Source organism: Dipodomys merriami, unplaced genomic scaffold (assembly GCF_024711535.1).
Source record: "Dipodomys merriami isolate MVZ:Mamm:240054 unplaced genomic scaffold, mDipMer1.0.p SCAF_34, whole genome shotgun sequence".
NCBI lineage: Eukaryota > Metazoa > Chordata > Mammalia > Rodentia > Heteromyidae > Dipodomys > Dipodomys merriami.
Genome location: NW_027204937.1, coordinates 13141047 through 13162430, shown reverse-complemented (window position 1 = coordinate 13162430; position 21384 = coordinate 13141047). Strand labels below are relative to the sequence as shown.

The 21384-nt window shown below is 43.1% G+C and overlaps 1 long non-coding RNA gene across 1 annotated transcript; it reads right to left on the bottom strand.

Moving 5' to 3' along the window:
* Window positions 1–5722: 5722 nt before the first annotated feature.
* LOC138803408 (uncharacterized) lies at window positions 5723–21384 on the bottom strand. Its single transcript, XR_011364944.1, has 3 exons — window positions 21241–21384; window positions 12034–12221; window positions 5723–6252 (listed from the first exon to the last, which is right to left on the bottom strand). It is a non-coding gene; the product is annotated as an uncharacterized lncRNA (long non-coding RNA).

Here is a 21384-nt window from a genome sequence, read left to right as displayed (position 1 = left end):
CATTTTGTTGGTTTCATTATGGTGTATTTACTTATATGTATGAATATATCTATTAATACATATGTGAATTCATATATATGCATATATGTATATATATATATATATATCTTCAGCTTCATTCATTTTCCAGAAAATGGCATGTTTATGATTGAATAATACTTCATTGTGCATTTATATAATGTATTTTCTTTATCTATTCATCCATTCTATTAATGGGTCCTTAGGCTGATTCCATAGCTTTTTGTGGTTAGTGCTGCAATAAACAGAGATATGTAGGCATTTATATGTGACTTAGACTCCCTCAGGCATATATCCACACGTGGTATCATTGTATTACATGATAGTTCCATTTTTATACTTTTGAAGAATCTTTAACCTCCTCTCCATTATTGCTGCACTAATATAAATTCCATTAAATATGTTCCTTCCTCCATGCTACTCTTTTATTTTATTATGAGACTTGAACTCAGGGCTTGGACACTGTCCCTAAATTTCTTTTTGCTCAGGGTTCTGCCACTTTGAGGCACAGCTCCACTTTCAGTTTTCTGATGGTTAACTGGAGATGAGTCTCATGGACATTCCTCCCTAGGCTGGCTTTGAAACACAATCCTCAGATCTCAGCCTCCTGAGTAGCTAGGATTATAGGTCTGAGCCACCAGCTCCCAGCTTTGTTGTTTTTATTGGCTGTTGTTTGGGGGGAAGGTTATTTTGTTTTGGTTCATTTTTGGTGTTTTGTTTTTTGTCAAGCATGGGGCTTGAACTTTGGGCCTGGGCGCTGTCCCTCAGCTCTTCAGCTCAAAGCTAGCGCTCTACCACTTGAGCCACAGCACCACTTCTGGCTTTGTTCTGCTTATGTTGTGCAGAGGAATCGAACCCAGGCCTCATGCAGGTGAGGCAAGCGCTCTACTACTGAGCCACCTTCCCAGCCCTCATTTTTGGTGTTCTGAGACAGTCTCAGTCTGTAACCTAGCCTAGGCTAACTTGAAACTCAAGATCCTCTTGGAAGCTGGTTACCCGTGGCTTATATCCATAATTAGCTGCTCAGGAGGCTGAGATCTGAGGATTGTGTTTCAAAGCCAGCCTGGGCAGCAAATTCTGTGAGACTCTTATCTCCAGTTAACCACCAAATAGACAGAAGTGAAGCTATGGCTCAAGTGGTAAATTGCTAGCCTTGAGCAAAAAAGCTAAGAGACAGTACTCAGGCTGTGAGTTCAAGTCTCAGGACTGGCACAGGTATTATGGGCTTGTCAGGCATGTAATCACTTTGCCTAGCTCTGCTGTTTGTTTTCTTGATCTCAAAGTAGGTTTTGTTTTTGTTTTTGTTTTGTTTTGTTTTTGTCAGTTGTGAGGCTTGGACTCAGGGCCTAGATGCTGTCGCTCAGTTATTTTTTGCTCAAGGCTAGTAGTGCTCTACCACTTTTTAACTGGAGATAAGAGTCTCATGGACTTCCCTGCCTGGACTGGCTTTAAACCACCATCCTCAGATCTCAGCCTCCTGAGTAGCTAAGATTACAGGTTTGAGCCAGCTTCAAAGTACTTTTGATATTCATTCTCTAATAGCTAAGAATATTGAACTTTCTGTGTATGTTTATTGACCATTTGCACTTCTTTTGAGAACAGTCTGTCCAATTCATTTGCCCATGTGTTGATTGCATCATTCTTCTGATATTCAGGTTTTCAAGTTCTTTATAGTTCTGGATATTAATCCCATCTGATGAATAGCTGTCAATATTTTGTCTCCCATTCTGGAGGCTCTCTGTTCATTGGTAATTATTTCCTTTGCTGTCTCACAGTATTTCTTGGGATCATCCTCAAATAAACTACACGTGCCTGTCTAGAATCTGTTTAGAGGAACCCTGTGACAAAAGTCTTCCAGTGCAGCTTGACAAAGCCTTCTCTCAAGCCTCGGGCTCAGCTCTTGTGCAACTCCCTTTGCAACAGCTTCTTGCCAGCCTATGTCAATTCTATCCTGGAGCCTTTCTTTTTTTTTTTTTTTTTTTTTTGGGGGGGGGGTCCGATCGTGGGGCCTGAACTCTGGGCCTGGGCGCTGTCCCTCAGCTCTTCAGCTCAAGGCTAGTGCTCTACCATTTGAGCCACAGTGCCACTTCCGGCTTTTTTCTTTTTGCTTACGTGGTGCTGAGGAATCAAACCCAGGGCCTTGAGCATGCAAGGCAAGTGCTCTACCACTGAGCCACCTTCCGAGCCCTATCCTGGAGCCTTTCTAATTACAGGTCTGACCTCTACATACACATAACACACATACAACACACATACACACACACACACACACACACACACACACACGTATATACACATGTGCCCCCACAATTTGAACAGCTCAAAGTTGATACTCTGATCCTTTGTCCTCCTCGCTGAATGTCTGCTGAGTGAGCAGTGCCTATATTTCAATTGATTAATCCTCACCAACCCCTGGAAGACTCTGTATGATCTTTAGGTTCAGAACTATTTATAAGCTGCAAAAATCAAGAAATGCAGCTTGTAGACAGGCACTGGTGGCTCACACCTGTAATCCTACTTACTCAGGAGGCTGAAATCTGAGGTTCATTGTTTGAAGCCAACCTGGGCAGGAAAGTCCACTTGACTCTTACCTCCAATTAAGCACCAAAAAAAAGCCTGATTTGGAGCTGTGGCTCAAGTGATAGAGAGCTAGCCTTGAACACAAAAGCTTAGGGACAGCACTCAGGCCCTGAGTTCAAGCCCCAGGACCAGTACAGGAAGGAAGGAAAGAAGGAAGGAAGGAAGGAAGGAAGGAAGGAAGGAAGGAAGGAAAGAAGGTAGGAAGGAAGGAAGGAAGGAAGAAAAGCAAGCAAGCTTGTGACAAATAAAAAATAAATTTGTCCTTAGTTTAAAACTGGAAACAGGGCTGGGAAGGTGGCTCAGTGGTAGAGTGCTTGCCTTGCATGCATGAGGCCCTGGGTTCGATTCCTTAGCACCACATAAGCAGAAAAAAAAAGGCCGGAAGTGGCGCTGTGGCTCAAGTGGTAGAGCACTCGCCTTGAGCTGAAGAGCTGAGGGACAGCGCCCAGGCCCAGAGTTCAGGCCCCACAACCGGACCAAAAAAAAAAAAAGAAACAAACTGGGGAGGAATCCAACCATTTGTCACATTTAGTTACTAATCCTGAGAGTTTATTTTATTTTGTTGGTTGCAGGGCTTGAACTCAGGGCCTGGGCACTGTCTTTGAGCCTCTTTGTGCTCAAGGCGAGTGCTCTGCCACTGGAGTCACAGCACCACGTGTTGTTTTTCAGTGGTTAATTCCAGGTTAAGAGTCTCATGGAAACTCATGGAGATTCTTACCAGCCCACCCTTGCTGCCTTCAAACTGCAATCCTCAGATCTCAGCCTCCTGAGTAGCTGGATTTAAAGGCGTGAGCCACCAGCACCCGGCTCAGTTTACATGTTTGAATGTTTAATTATGTTGAATGCTTTTGATTTAGGGTGTGTACATGAATTAAAGAAATTATTGATTAAGATCGTCCCTGTTTTCTGTGGGATTGGTTCCATGATAATATTCCCTACCCCACCCTATATACCAGAATATGCAGATAGCCAGTTCCTATTATACAATGGCACTAGAAGTATTTGAGTATAAGCTATGCATAACCTCCCATATACATTGTGTGTATATGTGTGTATGTCAGGGGTGTGGGGGTGTGGGGCTTGAACTCAGGGTGTTGTCCCTAAGCTCTTTTGCTCAAGACTAGAGTTCTACAATTTTGAGCTACAGCACTACTTTCAGTTTTTGAGTGGTTAATTGGAGATTAGGTTTCAGGGGGTCTTTTCTGCCCAGGCTGGCTTTGAACCACAATCCTCATATCTCAGTCTCTTGAGTAGCTAGGATTACAGATGTGAGCCACTAGTACCCAACTTCCCATGTACTTAAAAGTATCTTTAGTTTACTTACAATATATAATACAATGTAAGCGTCACGTTAATAGTTGCTATGCTGGATTGTCTAGGGAATAATAACAAGGAAAAAAAGTCCACATTTTTGGTTCAAATGCACTTTTTTTCAAATACTGTCTTTTTTATGTGTGGTTGGTTGAACTGGTAGATGCAGAACTCACAGAAAAGGAGGGCTGTAATTTCTGGTTATTAACAACATGCAAATGCATTGCTTGAAATAATTACAAACATGCTCAATCACAACGCACAGCCATTTACAGAGAAACATGTCTGATTATTTTAGTGAGGTGCCTTTATGAGATAACTCATGGACTTTGAAGCCGAACTGCCTTTTTCTTCACCTTAGCTTGATAGCCTTCCAAATGAACTGGAACAATAATCCAATCCCTCTATTTCTTAGTTGCCTAACTATAAGATAGAGATACTAGTACTTACCTTGTAAGGTTGCTATTAGGAGATGTGGCTAGGGATGTTGATGTTGCTGTTTTTGACTCATCCCTGCTAGCTTCTCAGCAGTATCTTCTTCCTGCTATCCCATCAGAGAGAATTCTAATCTCTGCCTGTCATTCCTACATTTCCCTTTTCCTTTCCCTTACCAGCGCCTTCCTCAACATCATCTCTCTTACTCTTCTGAGCCAGAATTCCCAACATCTCTATCACTTATTTGTGCTCCAGCTCCCGTATCTAATTCTGCACCTCTCTCTGCCTGCTGCATCTCTCTCTCCTCCATGCAGAATATAGGTAAACACAGGAAGTATATTTGAATGTATAAGAATGAAAGTTCAGGCTGGGAAGGTGGCTCATTGGTAGAGTGCTTGCCTTGCATGCATGAGGCCCTGGGTTCGATTCCTTAGCAGCACATATGCAGAAAAAGCTGGAAGTGGCACTGTGGCTCAAGTGGTAGAGCGCTAGCCTTGAGCTGAAGAGCTAAGGGACAGCACCCAGGCCCAGAGTTCAGCGTCCACAACAGACAAAAAAAAAAAAAAAGAATGAAAGTTCAAGATGGTTTGGGACTGTACAATCTTAGCACTCAGAAGGCAAAAGTAGGAATTTGCAAATTTGAAGCTAAACTGAACCATATAGCAAGACTCTCTCGAACTCCGTCACAACCCCCACACCCCAAAAGAGTGGAAATCCAAAAAAAGTACAATGGAATGATTGAGAAGCAAGACAGGGCAGGAGGGCTGGGTCAGTTGAGGGGATGTGTAGAAGATATGGAAGAAGACTTGGAAAGTTAAAGTGACCCCAGTTTTTTGCGGCGGGGGGGGGGGGCGGTTATCCTGAGAGTCTCTTGGAGGGAAAGCACTAGTCCTGACTCCTTTTCTTTCTGAGGCAATGCTTTTCTTATCCAATCCAGGGTGTCAGGGATAGCTCTTATTTCAGGTGTCTAGAAGGAGTAATTGAACTAGAATCACCTGTCTTTCTCACAAATGAAGGAGACAGACTTATCACTTCTAAAGAGCAAGTCTTAGGAGAAGAGCTCAGCTCCTCTAGCTTTCAGTCTGCTTCAATCTTGCAGTATCATCTTGGCCATGTCTGGGAGGTAGGAGATAAGAATATTCTGTTTCTTATCTATAAAACACTGGCTCTCTGGCTGTAGATCTAATTTAGATTAAAATCGCCTAGAATTCTTGTCTAGCAGGGCTGCATAGAAGAAAATATATAAACTGTAGTGTCAGAAACACATAAGTTCAATTTTCAACTCTGCCACTCACAAGCCATACAACTCTGAGTAAATCACTTAACCTCTCTGAGCCTTGGTTTCCCCATGGAGACTCACCTATGGAAAAATTCTTTAGGAAGTAGTAGATGACATACAAAAGCTCCAAAACATTGTAAAGGCTTCAATTCTGCCAATTTGTTCATCCATAGATTCCAGTCCTGGTACAGAGCATGCCTTCAATTGAATGAATGTATAGGCATCTGATAGATGGCAGCTATGTATCCTTTTTGCCCAGAAAGATGTTCAGTAAGGGTTCTGGCTGGTGGTAAATGACTTTGTTCTCTGACTTAGAGAGAAAAATAATCACTACATAGAATCTAAGAATGGTGGTACAATAATCTAATGTGCCTAGGGTATGGCATATCTCTCACAGGCCAAGCTATGTGAAATGAAAGTTTCAATAATATTGATTGTGCCCACTGAAGAATGTAATATATTGCCTCTCAAACTTTAGTGTGTCTAGGAATCACTTAGGGATCTTGTTTAAAAAGCAAATTTCTATCCTGCAGTTCTAGGAGAAGTATGGCAAACATCTAGGTAATGCTGAGTATGGTGGCTCCTGGACTTCTTTCGGGGTGGCCAGGCAGGATTTCAGCAGGGTGTTTCTGTAAAGAAGCAGACAGTTGATTTCATAACTTTTGTATACTGTACTATCTCTGCTGCAGATGATCAAATCTACCATTCTAGATGAAAAATGGCCACAAATAAAGCATGAATTAACATGATTGTATTGCAATAAAATCATATTTACAGACATAGGGGCAGAGTTGATTTGGCCTGTGGGTCATAGTTTGCCATCTGCTGGCCTAATATATTTAAAACAATATATCATTTTTAGAATATATAACCATGAGCCTACCTTTTGAATTACCAGTACTTTCTTCATATATGGTTGTTTCTTTTTCCTGAAAATCTACCTCCCCTACCATAATCAATATGGTTCCAGGCACACCAATTGATTCAGGATGGTGGTATTCAGGGGCATCATTCACATTATATTCAACAAAATGTTACATTCTAGAGGTGCTGTCTGCATAGAAAACAAGGTGAATGACATCCTTTAGAGTACATAACCTTGCTGAACTGGACTTGGCTACTCATAGACTCATTCCAGAATTCTGAAATTCAGGCAAGGAGATTCCTGCTTGAATCTGTCTGTCCTCTTAGTTGAGGAGATGGAAACTTTTTTAAAAACTCATGAATTGGGATGCAGAGAATGTAATCAGAAAGAATGAAGGAAATATGCAGGGGAAAAACATGCAATTTGCTTTGGCTTCTATGAGATGACCCATGTCCTTATAGAAATTAATTTTCTTGTTGGATGCCAGTGGTTCACGCCTATAATCCTAGCTATTAACAAAGCTGAGATCTGAGGATTGTGATTCAAAGTCAGCCCAGGCAGAAAAATCCATGAGACTTTTATCTCCAATTAATCACCAGAAAGCCAGAAGTGGTGCTGTGACTCAAAATGGTAGAGCACTAGCCTTGAGCAAAAGTGCTCAGGGAAGTGCCCAGGCTCTGAGCTCAAGGCCTACCTCCTCCCCCCAAAAAAAGTCCTAACAGTATTATCAATAGGTATACTTCAATAGAATTCAAGTTTGGTAAGATTTTTTTTAAGTTTTTTTTTTCTGTTTGAAACTATTTCTCTGATACCTGAACATATGACATTTCATAACTATTAAGTTATATCTGTATTTAATGACCTGATAATAACAAAGAATTTTGTCATTTATGTAGTAAATCTTAGACCCAGCTTTAGTTAGAATTCAGTGTCAAACAAAATAACATTCCTTTGGGCTGAAAAAGATCCATTAGAAGGTATTCCAGTGATGGCTTCTAGTATCATTAGATGGGCTGAAGAGACGACTCGAGGCTTATCTTCCAGAAGCAACTCTTCAAGACACATCACAAAACTAGGCTTCAAGGAAGCTGTGGCTCCTACCAAGAAAGGAAACTAACAGCTGAATAAATCTCAGAGGGTGACCATTAGTAGCCACTAGTTCTGGAATGATGCCACCTCTTTAATATCAGGAAATTACCTGTCAAATTAGGGAGATAACACCATACTTGCAGGTCCAAATCCAATTGCCTTACAACCATAGAACCAATGAGATAAATACCTCAAACTTCTTTCTTACTGTCTAATCAGTTCATCTCCAGATCCAATGTGGATGCATTTGTTTGAAGGAACGCTAGTAGCAAAGGAGTCTGGGAACTCAATTCAATGACATATTATAATGACACTGGAATAGATGTCTAGTGAGACATCATACCCCCTCAAATAATTACATAGCTGTAAAATAAAAATTATATATTTGTGAAGAAAATATAAACACAAGGGCTGGGAAGGTAGCTTAGTGGAAGAGTACTTGCCTAGTATGCATGAAGCCCTGGGTTCTATTCTTCTGTACCACATACACAGAAAAAGCTGGAAGTGGCACAAGTGGTAGGGTGCTAGCCTTGAGCTAAAGAAGCTCAGGGACAGTGCCCAGACCCTGAGTTCAAGCCCCAGGACTGGCAAAACACACACACACACACACACACACACACACACACACACACACACACACACACGAGCAAACAAATAATAACACAATAGTTCACTGTACTTAATGGACTTGTTACATAATTCACAATTTCCCTGTTTCTTCCAAATACTATTGGTTATACATTTATGCCTACTTAGGCAACTAAAGTAGCATTTAACATCTGAATGATTATGACTAATAAAAACATTTCTTCACTGATTTATTCAACAAGTTTATTTATTTGTTTATTGCCAATCCTGGGGCTTGAACTCAGGGCCTGGGTACTGTCCCTGAGCTACTTTTGCTCAAAGCTAGCTCTCTACCACTTAAGCCACAGCACCACTTCTGGCTTTTTCTGAGTAGTTTATTGAAGATAAGAGTCTCACAATCTTTCCTGCTTAGGCCTGCTTCAAACCAAGATCCTCAGATCTCAGTCTCCTGAGTAGCTAGGATTACAGGCATGAGCTACCAGTACCTGGTGTATTCCATGGATGGAGCAAAGATAAAGCAATTGCAGTGGCTGCTAACATTTAAAATTTGGCTTTGAACCCAAAAGGTGCACATACTTGGTCTTAGTATGTAAGAAAATGTTAACTAAATCCCATTTCCTTAAAGACCAAATAAAAGCTGGGCACTGGTGGCTTATGCCTGTAATCCAAGCTACTTAGGAGGCTGAGATCTGAGGATCACAGTTCAAAGCCAGGCCTGGCAGGAAAGTCTGTGGGACTCTTATCTCCAATAAACCACTAAAAAACCAGAAGTGGACTATGGCTCAAGCAGTAGAGCACTCTCCTTGAGCTGAAGAGCATAGGGACAGTACCCAGGCCCAGAGTTCAAGCCCCACAACTGACAAAAAAAAAGGCCAAGTAAAAATAACCACTAGGTTTTGTAAACAACAAGAAACTTCTCTTGGGAAAAACTGAATCACAATCTGATGATCCTTAAGATTTCTGCTTTATATGCCAACAATCTTTGGCTGAGTGTAGTAGAAAAACAAATGTAATTCATTTTTCTTCATTCCAAAATCACCCAGTCAAATACAATATTTAAAGGGTTTTTGTGGGTTTGTTGTTACTGTTGTTGTTGTTGTTGTCAGTTGTGGGGCTTGAACTCAGGCCTGGGCACTATTCCTGAGCTTTTTCACTCAAGGCTAGTGCTCTACCACTTTGAGCACCAGTGCCGCTTCCGGTTTTCTGGTAGTTAATTGGCAATAAGTCTCATGGTCTTTCCTGTTCCAGTTGGTTTTGAACAGTGATCCTCAGATCTCAGCTGAATAGCTAGGATTACAGGTGTGAGCCACTGATGCCCAGGTTAAATATTTGTATTTTTTGTCTTTATATTTTTTAGTTTAACTCATATGGATGACAAGAAGTTCAGTCAAAGAAGTAAAATGTAAAATGTAGAGATGATACAAAAGAATATTTCATGCATCTGTTAGATTCATTAGTGATGTAATTACTGAATCCTGCCAAATCAAAAGGAAAGATGCAAATTGTTAGCTTAGTACTGGTGGTATATGCCTATAATTCTAGCTACTGAAGAGGTTGAGACCTGAGGATTGCTGTTCAAAGCCAACTGGAGCAGGAAAGTCCATAGACTCTCATCTCCAATAAACTACTTAGAAAAGCCAGAAGTGGCCCTGTGGCTCCAGTGTGGTAGAGTGTTAGTCTTGAGTAAAAGAAGCTCAGGGCAAGTGCCTAGGCCCTGAGTTTAAGCCCCAGGACTGGCACGCGCGCGCGCACACACACACACACACACACACACACACACACACACACACACCATACAAATTGTTCACAAACTTGCTCATTCATTTATTTATTCATTCATTGAAAACTACCCTATTATCTATTGTCATATAACAAATTGTCTAAAAATTTAAAGGCTTCAAACAAAAATAATTTACCTCTTTTTTTGTCACTTATAGAGGTTGGACTCAGAGCCTGGGCATTGTCCCTGAGCTTTTGTGCTCAAGCTTTTATTACACTACCACTTGGAGCCACAGCTCCACTTTTAGTTTTCTGGTGGTTAATTGGATATAACAGTATCATGGACTTTCCTGTCCTGGTTGACTTTAAATCATGATCCTCAGATCTCAGCCTCCTGAGTAGCTAGAATTACAGGTATGAGCCACCAGCACCCAGCTAATAATTTACCTCTTATAGGGAGCAACTCGATAGGGCAGTTCAGAGGTCAGCCAGAGCTACACTGAAGAATCTATTTTCTTGTTTTTGATCTCTCCTCTTCCTCTCCCTCTGCCTCTGCCTCTCCCTTCCCTCCTCTTCTCTCCCCTCCCCTTCCTTCCTTCCTCTTCCTTCTCTTCCCTTTCCTTCCCTACCCTTCCTTCCTTCTCCTCAGCCTCCTTCTCCCCACCCTCAACATTGTATAGCCCAGGCTGGCTTTGAACTTACAATCCTCCTGCCTCAAAGTGCTGAGATTACAGGTCTGTGACACCACGCCTGCCTATGGAGAATCTAACTTCAAGATAGCTTTCTAAACTAGATGTCAGTGGCTTATCCTGTAATCCTAGCTACTACTCAGGAGGCTGAGATCTGAGGATTGTGGTTCAGAGTCAACCTGGACAGGAAAGTCTGTGAGATTCCCATCTCTAATAAACTACTCAGAAAAATCTGGAAGTGGTGCTGTGGCTCAAGTGGTAGAGCTCTAGCCTTGAGAAAAAGAATCTTAGTGACAGCATCAAGGCCTTGAGTTCAAACCCCAGGACTGGCACCAAAAAACAAACAAAAAGCCCTCCAGTATTACCACCCCACACCAAAAAAAAAAAGTCATTCTTATTGAACTAAATGTTTATGTCTCCCAATTTGTATATGTTGAAATCCTAACCACCAAAGTAATGCATCAGGAGGTGGAGCCTTTGGGAGGTAAAGGATAGCATGCACATCAGTGGGATTTGTGCTCTTATAAAAGGGACAAGCAAGCACTCTGGCTCTCTTTCTACCATATCTACACAGCAAAAGAACAGCCATCTATGAACCAAGAAACAGGACTTTGCCTTGATCTTAGATTCCCTAACCTTCAGAACTATAATAATGCTTGTTATTTAAGATATCCAGTTTATGGTATTCTGTTACAGTAGCACAAACTAAGACAGTCTTATTTATTAGGAAAAACTAGACCATATTTTCATTCCTAAAACAGCTGCTAGTAAGAAGAATGAAAAGTGGTAGAACATTAGCGTTGAAAGAGCTTAAAGACAGCATCCAGGCCCTGAGTTCAAGCCCATGACCCACCCACCCACAAAAAAAAAATGTACAAATGGACAATACACACATGAATTGGATGTGTCTGTAAGAACAGACTGGTTTGGAAGGGCCATTCAATATAAATAACTGTGATTTGGGGCAGGTTGCTTAAGCAGTCTGCCTCAGTGTCCTCCTCTATAAAGCACCATATACGGAATAAATATCAAGTAAGTACAAGTATTGTATTATTGTCTACATTCTTATTAGATTCATTGGTAGGAAGCCATTGCAAAGGACTTAAGCAGGAAAGTATCGTGGGTCAGATTTGTATCTTAGTTGGATGGCTTGGGCAGTCTGAGTTCTGGCCCTGCTCTGGATTGCCTCTTTGCCACTTTACTAGATTACTGTGAGCAAATATCTCCTGCTCACTGAATTTTCCTGCTGCCACCATGTCTGAGCCCCTCAAGGCCCCAAGAGCATCTTTACAAAATCTCTCTACTGGTTTTAGCTGTGTTCCTGTGCCTTGGAATCAGGATGAATTATTGTCTCTCGCTTCACCCCTGTCCTCTTGCATTGTTGCTGCTCAAAGAAATTAATCAGGTTTATTAAGCATGACCTCACTTGTGAGCCCTGCTCCTGGTCTGCTGATCTGTACCTGTCTGTGGCTCTCCTAGCACAATTCCAATCGAAGAGGCCTCAGCCTTCCTTAGTGTGGTGGTGGGGGAGGGACAGCCTGCCGGGTGGGCACATCTTTTGTTGTTTGCAGAGACTGATGCACCAGGCTGGATCGGACAAAGGCAGGACGCTCTGCTATAGAGAGTACAAGGCCCTTTGTTGCCATGGCTGTGGAAAAAAATAGGAACAAAAAGGATAAATGTTGCATCTAAATACGCTAATAATTAACACTTAGCACTGTGGATATAAAAAGCACTTAATGCTAAATTACAATGATCATAATAGCTATTCTTTTATTCAGTCCCACTCCATATGGCACCATGGCTGAGTAGTTCAGTACATGTGAGCTGGAACCTAAGTACCCAGGTCTAAAACCTCCCTGCCCACCCCCCCATTAACAGCTCTGTGACCTTGGGCAAGTTACTCAAGCTCTCCAGTCTCAGTCTTTGCGTTTACAAAGCACAAAGTATAGAATTCAGGGGGTAATATGAGTTCATACCATACTTAACAAGCACTTAAACATGACTTGCCAAATAATAGACAATAAACTTTTTTTTTCTGTGCCAATACTGGAGTTTGAACTGAGAGCCTGGGTACTGTCCCTTAGTTTTTCTTTTCTTTGTTCTCAAGGCTTGAGCCACAACTCCGTTTCCAGCTTTATGGTGCTTAGTTGGAGATATGAGCCTCTTGGACTTTTCTGTCCAAGCTGGCTTTGAAGCACAATCCTCAGATCTTAGTCTCTTGAGTAGATAGGATTATAGGCATGAGCCACTCAAGAGGCTGAGATCTGAGTCAGCTGGCCACGACTTCCCCCAGTGACAAGGCTTAGATTGGACAAGGACTTACTTCAGGTCCACCTGTCTGAGGACTTGATTGGCAAAGTGGAGCCATAGGTGGAAACCGGCCACAGGTCTCTAGGTTTCATTAGGTCTTAGGGCTGGGGCACATCTTGCATGGTAACAGTGTTTAGCTCACCCAGGAAGTGCAGTGATCCTATGCAGTTCAAAACCTACCCCATTTGGATAGCACATTCCTGCCTCAGAATTTAAGATTCTTAAATGTTGTAGAGTCTGGCATAAGACAGAAAACTTGCCAGACGACAATGTGCCCACTGGGGATTTGACCATTGTTTATTCAAGTCAGGCCCTGATGTATAGCTTTACCCAAACTATTCTTTTTCTTCCTCTTCATTTTTTGTCAGTCGTGGGTCTTTTTGTTTTTTGTTTTTTTAATTGTGAAAATACTGGGGGCTGGGAAGCTGGCTCAGTGGTAGAGAGCTTGCCTTGCATGCCTGAGGCCCTGGGTTCGATTCCTCAGCACCACATAAGCAAAAAGAAAAAAAAAAGCCGGAAGTGGCGCTGTGACTCAAGTGGTAGAGTGCTAGCCTTGAGCTGAAGAGCTGAGGGACAGCACCCAGGCCCAGAGTTCAGGCCCCACAACCAGACCCCCCCCCAAAAAAAAAAGAAAAAGAAAATACTGTACAGAGGGGTTACAATTATATGGGCAAGATAATGAGTACATTTCTTATCAAGCATTGTAGCCTCCTCCTTTGTTTCCCCTTCCCATCCCTTCCCATCCTCCCCCCCCCCCCCCGTCCCCTCACCCAATCCTCCCTCTTCCTCCTCCCCCTCCCACCAAAGTTGTAAAGTTCGTTTTCGACATAACAACTTGTACATCTCATTGTTGCAATGGGCCCACCTGTATCCCTATTTAAACGATTTGTTTTTTTCCCTTCCCCTCCACAAATTATACCGACATCAAATACAGTGAAAGCAAGGGTTATACTGTGGAGGAAGTCGTGGGTCTTGAACTCTGGGCCTGGGCACTGTCCCTGAGCTCTTCAGCTCAGAGTGCTCTACCACTTGAGCCACAGCGCTACTTCCTGTTTTCTGGTGGTTAATTGGAGATAAGAGTCTCATGGACTTTCATGCCACGGCTGGCTTTGAACTGAAATACTCAGATATCAGCCTCCTGAGTAGCTAGGGTTACAGGAAAGAGCCACTGGCACCTGGCTAGGTTGAATATTATATGACCACTTGAGCAAACTAAAACTCAGCCTTATAATATCTCTGGGAAGAGGAGGAACCTGGCCATAACATTCATCTCAGCTCTTCAATGAACCCAAACTTTGGGTAAGACATGGTACTTAGCATGACCCATGTCAAAGCCCCAGTAGATCTCCTACCCCTCACTTGTCCTTCATTTATTGCTAGCTCCTGACTTTCCTCTGTACCTGTCTCATGTCCAAATATCTGTTCACAAACACACAGAGCAGGCTGGGTCTCTCTTGGATTCTAGAAAACAAAGCCCTGCTTCCTCAATGAAGACCCAAGCTGGGGTCAGGATAATGATCCCTGAGAGGACTCCTTGGACATCCCCAAGCTAGATGTACACCTAGCCCAAAGCAGAAAATCTTGTTCATTTAAGAAGCAAGTTGTCAGTGAGGAGCCGGTGGCTCATGCCTGTAATCCTAGCTACTCAGGAGGCTGAAAGCTGAGAATCATGGTTCAAAATCAGCCCAGGCAGGAAAGTCCAGGAGACTCTTACTTCCAATAAACCACCAGAAAACCAGACGTGGCACTGTGGCTCAAGTGGTAGAGGGCTAGACTTGATCTAAAAAGCTGAGGGACAGTGCCTAGCCCTAGAGTTCAAGCCCCACGACCAACAACAAAAAAGAAGCAACCGGGCAACTGTGGTTCACGCCTGTAATCCTAGCTACTCAGGAAGCTGAGATCTAAGGATCGCAGTTCAAAGCCAGCCCGGGCAGGAAAGTCTGTGAAATTCTTTTTTTTTTTTTTTTGGGGGGGGGGGTCTGGTAGTGGGGCCTGAACTCTGGGCCTGGGCACTGTCCCTCAGCTCTTCAGCTCAAGGCTAGTGCTCTACCACTTGAGCCACAGGGCCACCTCCAGATTTTTTCTTTTTGCTTATGTGGTGCTGAGGAATCGAACCCAGGGCCTCAGGCATGCAAGGCAAGCACTCTACCACTGAGCCATCTTCCCAGCCCCCGTGAAATTCTTATCTCCAATAAACCACCAGAAAACCGGAAGTGGTGCTGTAGCTCAAGTGGTAGAGTGCTAGTGTTGAGCTGAGGGACAGTGCTCAAGCCCAGAGTTCAAGTCCCATGACCGACAAAAAAAAGAAAAAAAGAAAAAAGAAGCAAGCTGTCAATGCTGTTTGACCCCTACCAATCCCTGGTCATAGGCCCTCTTCTTCAACTCTTCCACCTATAACTGCCTTCCTACTCCTTCCCATTCCTAGCCTTCTTAGAACAAGAAGAAAATATCCAGGCTACAAATTCAGTGAAAATAGTAGGAGCTCAATAGTTAGACAATCAAGTTTGAATTTCCTTATGTCACTTAATAGCTGTGTGACTTGGACTGGTCACTTACCCTCTCTTGTCCAGATTTTCCTTCCCTCCCTCCCCTCCCTCCTTCTCTTCCTTCCTTCTTTCCCTCCCTCCCTTTTCTTTCTCTGGCTCCCTTTTCTTTCTGACCCAGGGCTTCATGTATATGCTCCACTGAGGAGTTAAGGAGTTACACCTCCATTTAGGATATCTCATTTCTGACAAGGGGAAAATGTTTTCTTGGAGTTTCTGTACAGATGAGAAACAATATGTCAATTGAGCTCTGATGGCTCATGCCTGAAATCCTAGCTACTCCAGAGGCTGAGAGCTGAGGCTGAAGGTTCGAAGCCATCCTGTGCAGTAAAGTGTGTGAGACTCAGGCTGGGAAGGTGGCTCAGTGGTAGAGCACTTGCCTTGAGCTGAAGAGCTGAGGGAGAGCGCCCAGGCCCCGAGTTCAGGCCCCATGACTGGACCCCCCCCCAAAAAAAATGTGTGAGACTCTAATAAACCACCCAAAATCCAAAAGTGAAGCAAAAAGGCTCAGGGACAGTGCCCTGAGTTCAATTCCCAGGCCTGGCACACAAAAAACCCAATATGTATGTGTTATACTCAGTGGCACTCAACAAATGTTAGCCATTGTATTGTCAGAAAGTGGTTTTATTTAAAATGTATACATCCTCTCTCCCTAAATTCTGACAACCACCAGGCTGCATGCTGTGTCCATCCACAATGCTGTTATCTGGGGGGCCTGGGGGCCTGGTTGAAGTGGAGCTAAGTTCTCTTGATGAACCTAGATCTTTTTTCTTCTTTTTTTCTCCCAGTCCTGGAACTTGAACTCTTTCCCTGAGCTTCTTTTGCTAAAAGCTAGCACTCTACCACTTAAGCCACAGTGCCACTTCTGGCATTTTCTGTTTATGTGGTATGAGGAATCAAACTCAGGGCTTCATGAATGCTAGGCAAGCACTCTACCATTAAGCTACATTTCCAGCCCTGGACCTAGACTTAATCTAGGGAAAACTTGGGGGGAAGTTCAGGTTTTCTGTCTGTGATTAGTTGATCAACTTTCACAAACTCCTGGGACTGTCTTAGTGCTACAAACTCTTTGCCCCTGGAGTGATGAAAGTTCAAGCCAGGGAAATCGGGGATGGTTGGTCACTGTATCAAGGCATCCTTCCAAGGCAGAGATGTCAAACCCAGAAGAGGAATCTGGGCTTCCATACCCTTTCCAGTTGCTCGGAGGACAAACCAGGCTAGATGTTGCTTGCCTTCTCCTTTGCATGTGGTCTGTGTATGTATGAGAGAGACAGAGAGAGAAGGAGAGAAATAAGAAGGGAGAAAGAGAATAAGAGACAGAGAGAGACAGAAACAGAGACAAGGTGTGTCCTAGGGCTTGAACTCAGGACCTGTGAGCTGTCCCTGAGCTTTTTTGTTCAAGGCTTTTTACTCATTTTTGGCTTTTGGGTAGTTATTTCAAGATAAGAGACTCAAAGACTTTCCTGCCCACGCTGGCTTCAAACTGAGATCCTTATATCTCAGCCTCCTGAGTAGCTAGGATTATAGATGACACCCATCTGTGCCCAGCTTGACCTCTTTTGAGTTGCCAGCCAACATTTGGTTAAATTGAGTCCAAGCGTGACACCTAGAGGTCATATGAAAAATTGTAGCCTAGGGACAATCCCAGGCCTTATATTTGCTGAGCTCTCAACATACCTTGTTTGTATGATATTTATACTGAGGCTTACTGATTAAGGATTAGCCACAAGGCAGGAAGGAAAGTAAGAATAGTTCAGGTAGAAAAGTTCACAAGACCCTTTCTCAGCCTCCAGCTAGATGTAATGACATGGTTAGTCTGTCACCCCAAGCTATTTTGGTAGGCAGATTTTTGGGGGATTTCAATAGTAGGCCAGCCTAGTGAGAAAAGTCCAGGGACTCTATTTCCCCAGAGTGAAGCAAGATGCAGTGGCATAAAAATGTGATGTCGCTGATGACAGGGAAGCCTAAATTACACACATCTTGGCTCAAGCACAAGCTTGGGAAGCAAGACCTGTCCTAAAAAGTAACCAGTAAAAAATAGGAGCCATACATCCAGCCCTATTATTACATGAACCTAGCAGGCATAAAGCCCTGCCTGAGTTCAAACCCCAGTACTTCCGTTAAAAAAAAAATTGTTAGCCAGGTGCCGGTGGCTCACGCCTGTAATCCTAGCTACTCAGGAGGCTGAAATCTGAGGATCACGGTTCAAAGCCAGCCTGGGTAGGAAAATCCGTGAAACTCTTATCTCCAATAAACCACCAGAAAACCAGAAGTGGTGCTGTAGCTCAAGTGGTAGAACGCTAGCATTGAGCTGAAGAGCTGAGGGACAGTGCCCAGGCCCAGAGTCCGAGCCCCATGGCTGAAGAAAAAAAAAAAAGCTGTATAAAAAAGAATACATGCTAGGTACCATAGCTCAAGCCTCTAACATGTAGAGAACAGAATCTTCTTTTGGTGACCTCTTCAGGGTAAAAAGGATAATTTTATGTGTTTTTCCTGTTTGGGTTTTTATTTTGAGCTTGCAAAATGGGCTTTTCGTACTTTATCTTTTCTGCATGCATGTATTTGTGTGTTAGTGGGACCGGACTCTGGCTTCATGCTTGCTAGACAAGCACTCTACTGTTTGATCTACTGTCCCAGCCCTCGCTATCTTCTTGTCCCTACTCTCTCAACCCTTTTATCTTTTTCTTTTTTCTTTTTATTGGTCCTGGACCTTGAACTGTGGGCCCAAGTGGGGTCCCTAGCTTCTTTTGCTCAAGGCTAGTGTTCTACCACTAGAACTACGTCACCACTTCTGTTTTTTTCTGTGATTAATTGAAGATAAGAGCCTTGCAAACTTTCTCGTCTTGGCTGGCTTGGGATGGCAATTCAGAGATCTCAGCCTCCGGAGTAACTAGGATCACAGGCTTAAACCTCCAGGGCCTGGGCCTTTTATCTATCTTTAAAAACAAACATTTGATCTGGGCACTAGAGGCTCCTGCCTAGAAGCATAGTTGGAGGATAGAAGCATAGTTAGGAGGATAACATCTGAGGATAGCTGTTTGAAACTTATCTGGGAGACAAATCCAGGGATTCTAACCTCCAATTAACCAGTAAAAAGCCAGAACTGGAGACTCCAGTGGTAAAGTGTCAGCTGTGAACAGAAAAAGCCAAAAGGCCCCAAGTTCAAACCCCATTATTGGTGCACGTGCACACATGCATGTGTGCACGTGCACGCACACACGTATACTTTATAATAGTGGTATGTCGCTGTTGCAGGGTATATGCTTAGTATGCAAGTGGCCCTCGGTTCAACAACTCTCTAATACATAGAAGTTTGGATATGAAAACAAGGAAAAAAATACAATAGTAGTTATAAGCAGATATAGGGTTTTTTTTTTGTTTTTTTTGTTTTTTTCATTTTGTCAGTAGTGGGGCTTGAACTCTGGGCCTGGGCGCTGTCCCTCAGCTCTTCAGCTCAAGGCGAGCGCTCTACCACTTGAGCTACAGCACCACTTGCAGTTTTCTGGTGGTTTATTGGAGATAGGACTCTCACGGTCTCTCCTGCCTGGGCTGGCTTTGAACCGCGATCCTCAGATCTCAGCCTCCTGAGTAGCTAGGATTACAGGCGTGAGCCACCAGCGCCCGGCTAGGGTTTTTTTTTTTTTTTTTTTTTTTTTTTAAAGGAGATTTGAGAATTTCTCTTTAAAGGGTGAGAGTTAAGGTAGAGGTGAGAGAAGAAAATCAATAAAGCGGACTTGCTAATGATATGAACTTGGGTGAGATCCAGACCTCTGGGGGTAATCTTAGCCATGTGAATTCCTTCCTTTGTAGTGATTAGAGAGGATGAAAGGTTGTTATGTGTAGATCTCTGATGGTTTCCCACTCCCCTTCTACATGGAGCAAGGGCTCCAATACCTGTAATCTCAGCACTCCAGCAGCTAGGGCAAGAGGACCATGAACTTTAGGCCAGCTCAAAAGAAATATACATATACATATGTATATATATACACATACACATTATATGTTATCTATGTGTAATATATATGTAGCAATACTATTCTCCCTCAATCTCCAGCTGCAATGACTTTTCCATTTCACACACCAGTCACATTTGTCTCAGAATCTTTCTTTTTTTATACTTTTTTTAATTGTAAAAATATTGTACATGAGCAAGGTAATGAGTACATTTCCTATCAAGCATTGTTACCTCCTTTGTTTTTCCCCTCCCATCCCTTCCCTCCCATCTCCACAACTACACTCCCCCCATCCCTCACCCCCCCCAACCCCCGCCTAAATTGTATAGTTCATTTTTCAACATAGTCTTATACATCTCATTGTTACAATGGGTCAACCTGTATCCCTATTTAAGCAATTTGTTTTTCCCCTTCCCCTCCCCAAATTAGGGAACATCAAATACAGTGAAAACAGGAATTATACTATGGAGGAGGAACATGCAAAGAAACAAAAAAAAAAAAATCACACAAAAAAAGCACATTATAAATACGTTAGAAACACTAGCAAGAAAGAAAAACACACTTGTGTCCCTATCTTGGGGTTCATTTCCCTTAACACCACCTTATCTGGTCATATGTACATAGCTTTTGACCCTTTCTGCTTGTTCCTGACTTATACTAGTTATTGCAAATAAGGGAAAGCATGGGACCTATGTTTCTTTGGGCCTGGCTTACTTCACTTAATATAATTTTTTCCAAGTCTTTCCATTTCCTAACCTATGGGGCAATGTCATTCTTTCTAATGGATGCATAGAATTCCATTGCGCATATATATATATATATATATATATATCACATTTTCTTGATCCATTCATCTACTGAGGGACATCTGGGTTGGTTAAATATCTTAGCTATGGTAAATAATGCTGCAATAAACATAGTTGTGCTGGTAGCTTTAGTATGTCTCAGAATCTTTATGCTGGTTCCTTCTGCTGGTAAAGAACAGTCTCCCATGGAGTGCAACCTGGCTCACTTCACTTACACACCTTCACTTGCTCAAGTCACAAACTTGAAGGTATTATGCTAAGCTTTGTTTTTTTCTCTTGAACTCCGAGCCTGGGCGCAGTCCCTGATCTCTTCAGCTCAAGGCTAGCGCTCTACCACTTGAGCCACAGCGCCACTTCCGGTTTCCTCCTGGTTTATTGGAGATAAAAGTTTCACGGACTTTCCTGCCTGGGCTGGCTTTGAACCACGATCCTCAGATCTCAGCCTCCTGAGTAGCTAGGATTACAGGCGTGAGCCACCGGCGCCCCAAAAATTTTTTTTCTGGGGGGGGTCGGGGGGGGGAGATGGGAGGGCAGGGATGGGAAAGGGAAACAAAGGTGGAGGCAACAATGCTTGGTAAGAAATGGACTCGTTACCTTGCTCATGTCATTGTAACCCCTCTGTACGGTATTTGGTATTTTCACAATAAAAAAACTTATTAATAATTTTTAATTTAAAAAGGAAAAGCAAAGAAAGATAAGGCTGGGCTCTGGAGGCTCACGCATGTAATCCAAGTTACTCAGGAGGCTGAGATCTGAGGACTGCAGTTCCTAGCCAGGCGGGGCAAGAGTCCGTGACTCTTATCTCCAATAAACCACCCCTCTCCACCCTCACCCCCCACCCCGCAAAAAAGCCGCAAGTGGAGCTCTGGCTCAAGTGGGAGAGCACTAGCCTTGAGAAAAAGAATAGTTAAAATCGTAGAGGCAAGTAAGTAGAATGGTGGCTGCCAGTGGCTGCGGCGGGGTGACACTGGGGGTCACTGTTCCGAGGAAGGAGTGAAGAGTTCTGAAAATGGACGGTGGGAATGGACTCCAGGCCACACGAATATACTTACCACCACCACACTATACACCTAAATGGTTGTTAGTACATATCACATGCGTTTTACCACGCTCAAAGCACGTGTCACCTTCTGTGTGAAGCTTTCTGGGCCACCGGCAAACGCCAACCCAGCTATAAAGCAGGGGGGAATACAGAA